At 45.3% G+C, this 14,261-nt stretch overlaps 1 protein-coding gene across 9 annotated transcripts in view; it reads right to left on the reverse strand.

Moving 5' to 3' along the window:
- Positions 1–14,261, reverse strand: part of LOC119456877 (potassium/sodium hyperpolarization-activated cyclic nucleotide-gated channel 4-like) — a 93,801-nt gene that overhangs the window by 8,956 nt on the left and 70,584 nt on the right. Inside the window, exon 1 of one of the 9 annotated variants that reach the window (XM_049669474.1) lies at positions 9,325–9,808. The exons of 7 other annotated variants lie outside the window; for them this stretch is intronic. The gene's annotated coding sequence lies outside the window, so the exon portion shown is untranslated. Of the gene's footprint in view, positions 1–5,120; positions 5,287–9,324; positions 9,809–14,261 lie in introns of those variants that run through there. One more of the 9 variants, XM_049669476.1, reaches the window with a different exon arrangement.

Genomic DNA, 14,261 nt, shown 5'->3' on the forward strand with positions numbered 1-14,261 from the left:
TTTCGTCATGTTCGTCAGCCGGCAAGTATGTGACCTGCATTGGAAGTGTTCGTATAATTGCGCTGTTTCTGCGCAAAACCAGTACAAGAACGACTTCAGAACGGGAAGCCACGTAACCTGCATTGGTTTTGAGCAAAACAGCGCGTTTATCCGAAACAATGCACAACCAATTCTAACAGCCCTCAGTGCTCCGAATCCCCACCTAGGCGACCGAATTTCGTTGAAGGCGAAGTGCAAGAACGCCCGTGTGCCGTGCACTTCTCCGAGTGATCAACGCAGATTTTTTTTTTTTTTTTAAAGAAAACTGCCCCTAATTGCGCAGCTTGTTATAAGGTGTTAGATGCCATCCATACATGCAGACAAGGTAATATGGCGGGATTCGACAGTGCCCAAAATATGAACCCCTGTCCGCTCGACTTCGCAAAGCCAATGCGTAAGCAGCGACGCTGTAAATTAAAAACCGCGACAGCGAGCCGTAATAGCGGACTAGGTGACGACGACGATTAACAAAGCGCCAACCACGTGGAACATGTTTACAACACATTTCAGAGTGCATGCGCGTGAAACAGACGGCGTCGGCGTTTCCGGGTCACGTTTCGCGATGCCTTGTTGACGTAATCGCCGAAGGAACGTGTTCCGTGTGCAGCCTGCGTAGAAAGTTTCGAAGCCACTTAGCCCATGACAGGAGCCGTCCTTTGGGCTGTGTGAAACGTGCACATGTACAGTGCTCCCTACTGGAAGACTCGACACGCTGCCCGTCGGACAGTTCTTTCTGCTCGCGAAATGGCTTCGATAAACCTTTGGCAAAGACATACCACGTATTTCAAACTGTGGGGGCATAGCGGCAGCCAGGCAGGGTCGCGAGTTAATCAGCGGCTGGCCACGAAGCGGCTCGATAACTTTTAGAAAACGGTATAATGGCACTTTGTAATTTCATCGTTTGTTAATAGCGGGCGGCCAGTGCATTGGAGGACATTTTGGCTGCGAAACTCGACTTTAAGTCTTAGCGCCAGAAGAAGCAGGTGGACTGTATGTGCACTCTAAAAACAGTTGCATCCTTTGGGATGCATTTTTGCCACAGAACAATAATCGTCATCTGTCTTGCTAGCGTTTCCTATCTTGAAAACTCTGCACTTGCTACTTTCCTGTCAAGAACGCTGTGTCACGCTGCTAACGCTCTTGTCGTTCGTGACCGAGAAGTGCCGGGCGCACTGCAGCGTTAAAGAAAGGAAAGCCACGCAAGTCAGATGACGATTATTGTTGTGTGGCAAAAATACGCCCCAAAGGGTGCAACTGTTTTTAGAGTGTGGGATCCATTAAGCAAGCTTGTCCTTGCAAAATTATTGTTAGCCAGGCTTTTTCGTAGGACGATGTAATGCGGCAAACAGCGCAAGACCGGGGCAAAAGATTAGGGTAACAGACGACACAGGCGCTGAAGATACAGGCAGAGAACAACCTTGCAAAAGCAACATAAATAAATAAATAAATAAATAAATAAATAAATAAATAAATAAATAAATAAATAAATAAATAAATAAATAAATACGCACAAAATGAATACACAAGTGACTAGGGGGATTCTGAATAAGCGCGGGATGATGGGGGGAGGGAGACGGGGTAATCATGTAGATATGCCATCTATTTGTCAAGTATGGATGCCGTGTTGACGCAAGAAGGGACGCGCTTGAGAATCGTGAAGGCCTCGATGATCTTGCGTGTCCGATGATCGGCGCACCTCTCGGTGATGGCGACTTCCTTTATATAGTTTTTTGGCCTGCACCCGCGCGACCGGCACTGCGAGGCCAGATCGCTGCCATAATTCTGTTTCACATTGTTGACATGCTCCCGAAGGCGATCGTTGAGGCAATAATCATCCGCGTATAGATCGGCCGCAGCTCAGTGGGATCTCATAAACGACCGCCACGATGCATCTGGTGAAGGGCGCCTGATGCTTCTTTCCGATTGCTGCGTTCGGAAGGTCGCCCTGTTTGGAAAAAAAAAAAAAAAAAATAAAGCCCTGCTGGACACATTCGCCTTGCCCGTCGCGTTCTTCAACGCTCATTCGGTAACCAAGTCTTGGTTGCAGCAGATCACAAGCGGTGCTTGTACCAAACGCCAAGTTCAAGGTCTCGCGTACGTCACAATTAATGCTGAAGCGACGAGATATTTCGGGAAGGATTGACAGGAGGGTACACGCCTGTTAGGTATACTACCACGCCTAAGACCTTCCTTCCGTTCCCTTTATCTAATTTTACGGGTGCAGTCGCACTCGTGCAAAATTCGCTTCACTGCGGAGCCGTCAGTGAAATCAAGTGGAAGTCCCGCGCAATATCAAGTCGGAAATTGAGAGTATAGTGTTATCGAAACTCTTTAGAAATGCATTCCGCGCACGCGTGCTTGTGTCCGCGCAGTCAATATGCAAACTACAATTAGTTACACAAATATGTAAATGTTTATAAATAGAATCAAGTGGAAAGATTCTTTACATTATAACGGCCCTGCTAAGTTAAACATTCGGGGCCTGCGCTCACAAAAGGAGCTCTTACCACATGTTTGTTCGTAAGAGCAAATTCCAGCCAATTATGATGCGCGACATATTATTAGCGAAGGCGGCTGGCGAATGACAAAGAGCACTTACGAACGAAATGCTTTGTGAATTCTGCTCTAGATCTTCGTACATTTATTTATTCGACGGCGCTACACTGCAGGACTTTTTGACCAGCGGTAATTGGCATAAGTTTGATTGATCGTGGCTGCGCACAGAGTGCCATGCGCAAGCAATGTGAATTTCCATAATATCTATACTGGGTTGTGGTTTCATCTAGCGGGAAACTGCAATAAAAAAAGAAGAAGAAAAAAAAACATCAGAAAAGAAAAACAATGTAATACCTGACGTCACGGGCAGTGTTCAGTGGTCAGAAAAATTATATCGAGTCTTTTGAAATATAAGTTTCTTCACTCCCCGACTGGTGGACCTGAAATGATCAACCTATAAAATTACCTCGTAGGTCAGAAAAGTCGGCAGGTCAATGTACTCGTTAGGAAAGTAATCGCGGCGCGGGCTTTTTTTTTTTTTTTTTTTTTTTCGTAACTGCTGCGATAGCCTCTCCGTAAGCTTCAAGGTTGCGTGGCTCGAGCTAACCGTACTAGGTTGAACGGAGAACGGTCTGTATTGTTGAATTCCTGTTTCTTTTTCTTTTTTTTTCTTCTTTTTTTTCCAGGCGAGTTTGCCAGCGAACGCAGTTAGAGTAGAGAGAGATGTGAAGCGTTGACGGGCGCGCGGTTTTTCCTTTTGCTTGATCGAAATTCTTGGCTGCGTGCCCACAGCAAAAGGTTTCCGCGTGACTGCGTGGTTCTTGTGTGTATACGCGACGCGTGTCCACTCCGATCACCACGCCCCTTTATACTTCTCGACGGCACTATAGGAGCGGACGAGAAAGAAAGAAATACACTCTACTGAAACATTAGTCCTCTTGACTGATTTACTGCGAGCAGTATAAAGTTACGAACTTTTTAATAGACCTACGCGACTTCGAATCATAGGTTAAAGACCAGCGAACCTGTCACATTTTCCCGCCAAATAGCTAGGATGATCGATGCCACTGTGACTCACGCGACCTTTCGTCGACAGATATTTCGTTACTCGACGACGCGCTGTTCGCGTGATATTTTTTTCCTTCTATATATTTTCCCACCTCCGAGTGCACCTCATTCTGAAAAATGCACTTCATTAAATATTTCAGATTCTGTAAAGCAATTTACAATGCACACACTGGTTTATAGAGGGATTCAACTATAGGTTCAACGGGCGTACGACAAACACTGCTGATTTGCCACTGTTTCCGCTGCCTGTAGGGCCCCAGGCCTCGTCAAGCTGCTCAATGAGCAGCTTTTTGTCTGGGGTCCATTTTTCCTTGAGGAAAATAAAAACGGTTTCTGATTATGGTTCTCTATACGTGTAATGTGCCAGCTCGAAATCTTGATTCGCTTGCTTTTAGGGACTATTTTAAAATTAATTTCGCTCCATGACAAGAAATTTTGGTGATCCCAGCAGCAACTTATTTATTTTTGTGTGTCTCCAGTAACTGCCCCGCGCACTTTAAATTTTTTTAACGCAGATTTCTTGGCTTGTCTTCCGAATATTAGCAAAGCTTAATTCAGACAGTGTGACGTTTACGTTTGATACGGCCTTTCTTTTTAATATGCCAGTGACCTATGCGACACCCTCAAGTTAGTGCTGTCTTGATAATTGCTTTTGACTGCGCTAATTGTCTCAGTTTTTCGTGACTCGTTCAGTTTGTGCCGCAAGGTATTCACACCGTCCCTTCAAAATTTCGGTCAGATGCGGTTTTTAGTTCTCTTGCATGACATTTTTACACCATCCGCGTGGTTGCTGATCGACTTTCACAATAGTAAATTTCCTGTGACTCAAATCAGATCAAGTTTATCTTCATTTAAAACCTTCACAATTAACCCGGATATTTATATAGTTCCGCCAACTTAATTATCATACTCAACGCACTTCCGTATTTCTGCAGCTTATCATCCCTATCCGAATTTTAGTAAGCGTGAACTAGCGAATGAACGAAGCAACGGAAGGAAGGAAGGATGCATGGACGGACAGAAGGTACACGAAGGCAAGACGCACGGAATGAATGAAGGAGGGAACGAAAGAAGGAATGAAATTAGAAAAAAAGAAAGGAAAGATGGACATGCGGAATTAAGCAATGCACGAACGAATGAAAGAAAGAAGGAAGGAAGAAATGACGCAGGAATGGAAGGTACGAAGGAAGGAAGGAAAGGAAGAAAAGAGGGACGCATGGACGGAATGAAGGAAATAATTAATGAATAAATAAAAGAAAGAAGGAAGGTATAGAAATGACGCGGAAATATAAGGTGCGAAGGAATGGAGGAAAGACGGACGCATGGACGGAATGAATGAATGAATGAATGAATGAATGAATGAATGAAGAAAAGTAGAAATGACGCAGGAATGGAAGGTACGAAGGAAGAATACACGGAAGAAATGAATGAAGGAAGGAACGAACGAAGGAGTGCACGCGAGGAGGGAAGGACACACGGACGAACGGATGGAAGGCGAGGCTGTTGTAAATACTTGCCCTTTACTTTGCATGTTCACGTGCCCGGGCGGTCGCTTCGAGTCTCGCTCATATCGCTCCGTCGCGAAGCAGTCCGCTGCTTCGCTGCCGTTTGCCATTTCCGCGTCGCGACATGCACTCCGGAATCCAAAACCAAGCTGGTGTATTGTTACTGCACGCCGTCGCGCATGTGTCTTAAGCGACAACGTCTATCCAGCTGGAACACTGACGAAAGAATAACTATGCGCGAAACTCGTTTCGTTATGTATGGACATGCTACGAGGTTCTTCGCAGCAACCTATACGTCATACTGCCGCCATTATTTGCGTTTCATCGGGCGCCGAGTTAACGAGCCGGATCCTTGGGCGAGCTAGAATGGATTGGTTTTGTAAGAGCTACATGCTATGGAACACTCGCGGGGACAGGAAAAAAAAAAAAAAAACATCTCTGTGGCGTTATTTCTCGTTTGTGGCAATACTAACCGCACTTATAACGCAGAAACGTTATTCCTTTATTTCTTTTTGTCTCGGTCTCTCACAAATAACTCCCCGTCAAAATTTGTAAGGAAGAGGGATGGGACGCATGCACACAAGAGCTCTGCAGGCATGCATGCATGCGGCCCTGCGGGCCACGTAAGGCCACTTCTTCCCTGGACGTATCAATTTCTGTGTCTTTTTCCTTCCTTTTTTTTTCAGTTCCAATGTATTCACACAGAAAACGCTGCAGTAAGTTAGAAAATTATCTGCTACTGTTCCTTCGACCTCCTTCACTAGTTCGTGTCCTCTCAAACCGCTGCGAAGGTGTTCGAACAGAGCTGGTGTTCGGAAGAATTTATTTCCGTCGTCATCCCTGTTTATCGTTGAGTAAGTTATTACGGGGGTTTTCCGTCCCATAGGTACGCCTCGGGTTAAGAGAGTCGCTGTATAATGTCAAGCACGCGGTTGACTTCGATCGCCCGGGGTCCTTTAACGATAGGTTGCTTGCTTTCATAGGAAATGTCGCCTGGCATTAATGTTAAAAATAATGGAACGCATAAAATAACCTTTTATATAGGGTTTTCTATACGTATACGAACTGCTTCATATTATCTTCCATTTATGGGTTTTGATGTACTGAAGCTGCATCTGGGGCGTGAGAGACGCCGTGATAAAGTAAACGGGGATTCACATTAAACAGCTGCTGGTTAACTGTCTATAACGCACACCCAAACCATAGCACAAGGAAATTTTATTTGCACCCCGCCCTCATCAGAATGCGGCCTGTACTCGAACCTGCGACCTAGTACGTAGCAGGAAACGCCATAGCGCACACCCAAACCATAGCACAAGGACATTTTATTTGCACACCGCCCTCATCAGAATGCGGCCTGTACTCGAACCTGCGACCTAGTACGTAGCAGGAAACGCCATATCCGCTGATCTATCTATCTATCTATCTATCTATCTATCTATCTATCTATCTATCTATCTATCTATCTATCTATCTATCTATCTATCTATCTATCTATCTATCTATCTATCTATCTATCTATCTATCTATCTATCTATCTATCTATCTATCTATCTATCTATCTATCTATCTATCTATCTATCTATCTTATCTATCTATCTATCTATCTATCTATCTATCTATCTATCTATCTATCTATCTATCTATCTATCTATCTATCTATCTATCTATCTATCTATCTATCTAAGCCAACCATATATAAAGGCTTAGCATGATACTATTGATGATGAGCATGGCGAAGAATAAATGAAGGTAACAGAGAAAAACGAAAAACGTACATACGATTACGAGACAAAACTTACGTAGGCACTGAAATTACACCAGAATACAAGCTCAGGTCAGTTTATGGGATTTGCGCTTAAAGTATGGGGCACCGAACACGTTTTTTTTTTTTCGTTTTTTTTTTTTTTAAGCTGTCGGTGTCTGGTGGTTTGTTATGTGTGTGCTATGCCTATATGTCGAGAATAGTGAAGCGTGCCTAATACTTTTGTTCATATTAGTCCATTGTCTGTCTAGCTTTGCTATAGTTACTATATCATTGTCAGTACTGGTTCGTGTAATGTTTATTTATTTTATTTTATAACATTTCATAACTTTTGCTCTTCAGCTCCTTCCTTCATAAATAAGCTTCACGTCGCTTAGACAATCTGTCGCTGTACATGTAATACGCAACCCAAAAAGGAAATATTCAGGGCATGACTGAGCATTCGAAGAAACTTTGCAGGAGTGCTATTTCTATAGCCGGCTTGTGTAAGCGTAATTTGCTTCAAACGGAGGGCCTGCATGTTTACGAAAGCCTTTTCCATAGAGCATTACATAAAGTGTGCTAACGTTGAACGTTAGAAGGCATGAACGATGTAAATGACTGTTAATTCCAAGAGTGATAATGCACAAATGACCCGTGCACATTGACGTCACTGTGAGTCTCATTTAATGCATCATATTTAACGGCGCAGGAGCGTTTTTCGGAGTCCTCAGTCGTTATCTGTCGCATGCGTTTAGTCAAGGTGGCGACGTGATTTTGGCTGCAAAGTCGACATTATTATGATCATTGTTATTGCAGAAAAAAGTCTCGGTCCCCTCTATCGCGTTCGTTAAACACACATCACTGCCAACAACCCGGAAACGTATCTGTCCCATTGTATTCGTCATAAACATGCGGATGAGAGGTCGTTTCTGTTTCACAATTAACGCACAATGTGGGTTACGTACACGGCAACGACCGCATACAATCCATCCTTCCGCACTTTCAAAATCCCCGAAGTCACGACCCTGATGGGCGCGCCGGGAAAGCAGTTTGTACCATTACTCGCGGTGTTATTGTTTGCCTTTTCTCCTTGAGAGTGAGATCTGCAGGCCGGCGCATTGCTTTTGAATTGCATTGTCTTTACCTTATTCAAAGCATGCTGTGTGGCTTTTACATATAGTTGCTGCTACAGGAACCGTGTACAACAGAATGTTAACAGCAAGATAGTTGCTGTTCTTGCATAATAATCACTCAGAGAAACAGAGGGAGAGTTTCAATGAAAAGGCTGGACAGCTGGTGTTGGACAGCTAATGACAGGGCATGCAGGTGTTGGGCGAAAAATATGATACACAGTGATCATACAAACATAAAAACGGCGCATTCATCCAGATACATGCACACACGCTTAAACTCTTCGTAAAGTCTCGTCAACGCCTTTAGTTCTCAAAGGTATTAGGAACGCTTTCGTTGCGCACGATGCGCAAGGGATGTTTCTCCACTGGCCATGAATGTCCCGCCGTTTCAAGCTCCAGTCGCGGTGCAAATGCAGCGCATGATAGCCTTCATATATTGTCTGTCTGATGAACATCGACTGCAGTAACGTGAAACAAGCTGCAAGTCCTCAGGAACACTGAACACATGCGCGAGTCCGATAACTCAAGTTTTCATTTGGAGTAATTGGCGTAAACCATGTTGAGCCGGATGCCGCGAAAGCGTGCTTGGTCTTGGCTATACCGTGCAGAGACCAATTACCCGGGAATGCTGCGTGTCCGTATACTGCCAGCACAATATACACCATAGCTCAGCACCGCTTACTGTCCTGCCAACACGTCCGTTTCTTCGTCCCTAGCTTCGCGTCCTTGCAAGGTGAGGAACGTGGCCCTTACCGCAGGAAAGTCAACCAACCACCTTGGTGGCGGCTGTGAAGACGACCTCAACGAAGCCTGCCGTTAGGAGTCCACTAATGCCGTATGGCACAACTTCGGAATAAAATGTCTCCTTTCCTTATTCGTATCCGACCTATACCGTGAAGAGCGCCGTCGTACGCTCTCTCGTTGCATGAGAATATTTTCCTTGACAGCAATAGCCCATACTGTGTCAGCTATCGCCCTTAGGGATATGCCATATTTGTTACTTGCAGCGTCACCGGAGTAGCTACCTGGTAATGGTAGTATAGCTGTGTGTTGGAATCTTGATAAACGTACTTGGAAAGCATTTCAGCGCAAGCAGACAGGGACAAGAGGAAGACGTGCAGACACTCGCAGAGCGCCAACTTCCACAGTTTACAATGATAATGTAAACGTTTGAAGAAGATATCGCAACGGAGACTGAAATCTGAGACTCCCTTCCGCTATAAAAACCTAGTCCATCACCGCTGCCGTATAGTTGCATATATCCGAATCGTTCGGTCACGGAGGCTCGGCGACTGCCCCGGTCAAGCGCGGCATGACAAAAGCATCTACGGCTTACCGGATCGTCTGACGGCCTCCCCTAAAAGCGGTCTCGCAGAGTAGCGGTATCTCCGTAGCGCCACTCGCGGTTCCGGCGGCTTCGCCCCCTGCGTCGGGGCACAATCCACCACAGCGCGCGTGGCTCTCCGAAGACCGACCGTCGGCGTCGAGCATGGCATGACTCTGATTGCGAGGATCCACCGCGTATAATTGTTCCTTCACTGGAGGTCTGGCCGCTTTCGAACCGAGTGACGAGAGGAGAGCGCTTACGCGGTGTGTACAGCACGTTCCTCCACGTACGGTACGAGCACGGTCACTGCACGGGGCTGCGCCGTAAACAACGGGCGAGAGACGAGTTCGCGCTTTCCTTTCGCGCAAAGCACTGCTCGCGCGGTGTGTATAGAGTCCGGCCCCTCGATTCTCGCAAGTCCGCCGCCACAGCGGGATTTCCCGAAAGGTGTTCGAGGCAGCCGGACGCGCGAAGGTTGTGCGCGGCCTTGAACTACCGTCTCACACGTTACACGCGCGCCGTGCGTGAGTGGGGGAGTCTTCGACGACCGTGTCCTCTATTACTACGTACGCCTTCGTTCATGCTGTCGGCCCTCTAGGCTAAGAAAGGGCGTCTACGTAAACGGCGTTGCACCTTATTTTCGTTACCGGAGAAAACCTGCCACAGACAACGGTTTGGCATATCCGTGAGAGAGGTATGGAGAGTCTGCTTGTTTTTTTTTCTTTTTTTTTTTTTTTCGTTATAGTGAAAGGTGTGTTTCGTCGCTTTTAAAGTACTCCGCTAAAATAAATAAATAAAATATCTGCGGTGTGTTTGAAGAGGGGCTGTACCCTGCCTGTGGTGAGGAGCATATACGTTTAGACTTGAATGCTTCCCTTTTGTTGATACATTAAGCGGAGACGTTCTTCATGCGCAGTGACAGCGGGGCGAAAGCCGAGATCGTGCATGACCCGATCTCGGAGGGCTGTGAATCGTAGCTATATGTCCCTCCTCGCGTTCTCAGGCATGTGAACCAGCTCGCTGCTGAAGGCTCGTATACGCGCACCGACGAGGTGCCGGCTGACGGAATCTCGCCTCAGCAGCGCACTACGTCAGCGTACTGTGTAGACCAAGCCGAAGCACCGCGGCGCATCCTCGCTTTCGCTTCTTTTATTTCTTTCGAAAACATTGACTTCCTCAGCGAGTTACCCCTACTTTTCCGTATCGGGGATCGGGGATCGGGTGGGCCGATCCCGAAGGTAGCGCAGTCTTAAAAAGTGGGCCGATCCCGGAGATATCATGCTGTAAAAAAAAATTTAACAGTTCGATGCTCCTCCTACTCCCTTCACGTGAGGGTTGACGCTATAGAGTGCCGTGCGCTGTGACTCCGCCCCATTCTAACCCCCAACTTGCTCAGGAATACATTGCCTGTGATCGTCTTCAATTGGAGGTTAATCGCCTTCAAACTTTTTTCTATGTTTCTAGTGTGTGTTTTCAGATCACCGAGCAAAATATTGAAATCACTTCGCTAGCTAATGCTATCCATACCCTCGCTGACCGACCGCTTGCCGCTTTTCTTGAAGCTGCAGCCAGGTTTCTCGCCTTATCGAGTTACAGTTCCAAATCGCGTCAGTTATGCAATCCTTGGTATCGTGTAGCTGCTGAATAAAAAAAAAAAACGTCCAAAATATTGTCACACCTTTGGCTGTGGTGCCGCCAGATCCACCTGGCCTGAATTTTGCCGTGTCTTGATAACTTTCATTCAAATATGTGAGTGAGTGAGTGAGTGAGTGAGTGAGTGAGTGAGTGAGTGAGTGAGTGAGTGAGTGAGTGAGTGAGTGAGTGACGCAAAGAGACGCTAAGAAAACTAAGGAAATCTCAAGAATTAACGTCTCCCCAAAGAGAAGTGCGTGGCGCTTTTATTTATTTATTTATTTATTTATTTATTTATTTATTTATTTATTTATTTATTTATTTATTTATTTATTTATTTATTATTTATTTATTATTTATTTATTATTTATTTATTTATTTATTTATTATTTATTTATTTATTTATTTATTTATTATTTATTTATTTATTTATTTATTTATTATTTATTTATTTATTAAGGGACATATAAAGTAGTTTTCCCATTTATTTTTGCTGCATGGAAGTAACGGATCTCTCACGAAATCCTAATTGAGCACAGTTCGGTAATATGAGAAGCCAGCGTAGATACTGTGTTCTGCTGATCATGATGCTGTGCGAGTCGCTCAATCGCACGAAGGCGAGCAAACAGGAGCGAGAGACACGTAGAAAACAAGTGTCGCAACACGGCGCAATAACACAACGAAAGGACACTAACAGCGTGCGCCTGTGTTGTATCGTTCATTGCCGCTTGTTCCGTCAAGCGGATCTTTGTCTTCGTCGCTTAGCAATACGCGAATTGTGCACGGAGCTAGGGTAGTTCGCTCTTCCCAGAGTGTTTCAAAAGTGTCCCGAAGGCGCATAGTGGAAATCCTCGTACCTAGGAATCCAATAAATGCCTGTCGCATTTCAATTGCTTCGGGCTCGTATGAAAGTATCGACGAGAGATCGGTACAAATGCCGTCTTTACTGTAAATCGGATATTCCATTCTGCCGACACGCTTGGCATTCCACTTTAAGCGAGGAGTGCGATATATGTGGCGACGTGTACCCAATACACGTGCGCGGGATTGGAACAAACAAGCTCTCACGAAATGAGGCCACCCTCACGCGAATTTATACGCAAGGATACATCATCAGTATAGATCGGAAATTTAGGCAAAATGCCTATATTTTTCTTGTCTTGCGTCCTTATCGGCCTTTTTAACATATAAGCACGAACTGTGGGCCTGGAAACATTTTAGTGGCATTTTATTGTGCCCATAAATGCCTATAATGTCAGTTCGGTGCTTGTTATAGGCGCCTTAAACAGCATTTTTTAGTACTTAAACATCCGGTATCTAATTATCAGCCTCGGATTCTATGGCAGTAGAGGAGAGAGAAAAAAATGGAAAGGGTCAGGGTGGTGTGACACATCGGAAGGAGGTAGCGTTTTCTTTTTTTCATCCGTATCACATAAGCGTATCGAGCGCAAATCTGCATGCCACGAAGTGCAAGCAAGTCGCTCTCGTCTGCCTTGCTGACTGTTGATCATGCTACAGCAGCGCAGGTTCGTTAAACGAAGCGTTGAATTATCACGCAAGTAGAACAAGTGGTATTATTATCGTAGCACCGTCGATGCTATTAGCATCGTCGTCCCATTTCTGGACTGCCATGTCGCAAATAATTTTATCGAAAAAATATCGAAATGACTGAAAACACCCCGAACGTTAAAAAAAAAGAAACAATGCAGAGGCTGTGCTCATTCTGGTTCTATTGTGAAACGCAAGTGTGATTAGTCAGCGCATCGCTGCACATTTGTTATCGCCGGGTTATGTTAATAGACCTTTCATAAAAGACAAAGGTAAAAGGAGCTAAATCCAGAAAAAGATAAGTGTTTTTTGGGGGAACGTTAAAGAAAGAAAAGCGCAGCATAAGGTTGATCACCCTTCCTCTGCCTTCGATAATGATGTGCCGCGGTTGAAGTACGCTAACGAGCCATTTTACCGCTTCACGTCTACAGATAGCGGCCCCAGGTCCGTAACTGCATGCGCGCTCTATCGTCCAGCTGTGGGCTTCAAGTTCAGCTTTGAAAACGACAAGCAGTCTATACCTCGGCGTGAGGTACATAGGTGGTTGGGTAGCATAAGCCTCAATCCCCACAATTCACAAAGCTTTTAGCTCTTAAGATGATCGGGTCGCCGCCTTCGCTAATAATGTGCGCTCATTAACAGTTTTAGCATAATACGTGCCCTGTTGTATGACATCCTTTGAGACGATGATCGCACGCTTGCCCTTCGCACCGCTTTGAGGAGATTAGACAACAGGCCTTTCTCAAAGGACAAAATTCTGAGACCGGGGTCTCGTGCGTTCGCATACATTAGCCATTATGTATATTAACCTTCCATTAGCCACCTAGACATTGCGATTCGTCGCGCAAGTCGCGCCCTCATCTTTGCGTAATCCACCTGAACAGACCGAACTGCGCTTTATGCTTCATGCGATAAAAAAAATTATCCAAAGAAGAAAAAATCGCGGTTTACGTTCTAGCCTAGTCCTTAAAGCGCATCAATATTTCACATGCAAATTGTTCCGTGGAACAACTGGCATGCGAAATAATGCGCGACATGAATCCCTGCGTCGTCCAATGACGTAGGTTCTCATTAGCTGCCTCTGTCCGAGATGTGTGTGTCTGTCTGACATCTCCTTACGATATTCTTTCTTTTTGAAACGAGTTGCGAAGGCCTCTGGAGAGTTGGAGTTGTAATAGAAGTGTCACATGTCAATTGAAAGGTGACCCCTGCATTCGCATGTAGAGACGACGTCGGCTCGGCGAGAGTCTTCGCCGAGGCTTTCCGTTTATTGTCGGCGAGCCCGGAGCGACGTCATAGTACAAATACGAAGTGTGAGCAAAAGCAAAAAGCTAAGGGGCGCGGCACGTGAAGAATAATACACTCAACCGTTGGAGACGAATTCAGGAAGTAGTTGACAGACCTCTCCCTGTACTTTTACTCCGCTAGTAGAAAAATTTCTGTGGCAATAAAGGGAAAGCTATGAAAGGGCGCAGATTATACACCTGTATTACTGCGCCAAGTAGTTCGGCAGAGTTTCACAGCATTTCTTCAGGTACTGAATCAGCGCATAGCTAGCTACTTGCGACGGTTCCGCATGTGCCAAAAGGCGGGAGAGCAAAGCGGAATAATGCAGTTAAAATTTAACACTGAATGGTGTACGTTGTCTTATTCAAATATAAGTGCTCTAGAATATAAGATGCTTAAGACTTCTATTCTCCAACTTTAAAAGGACGCGAATAAGACTTAGGGACTATATTCAGGAGCGTTGTCACATGTGTGCGGTA

Source organism: Dermacentor silvarum, chromosome 6 (assembly GCF_013339745.2).
Source record: "Dermacentor silvarum isolate Dsil-2018 chromosome 6, BIME_Dsil_1.4, whole genome shotgun sequence".
Classification (NCBI taxonomy): Eukaryota; Metazoa; Arthropoda; class Arachnida; order Ixodida; family Ixodidae; genus Dermacentor; species Dermacentor silvarum.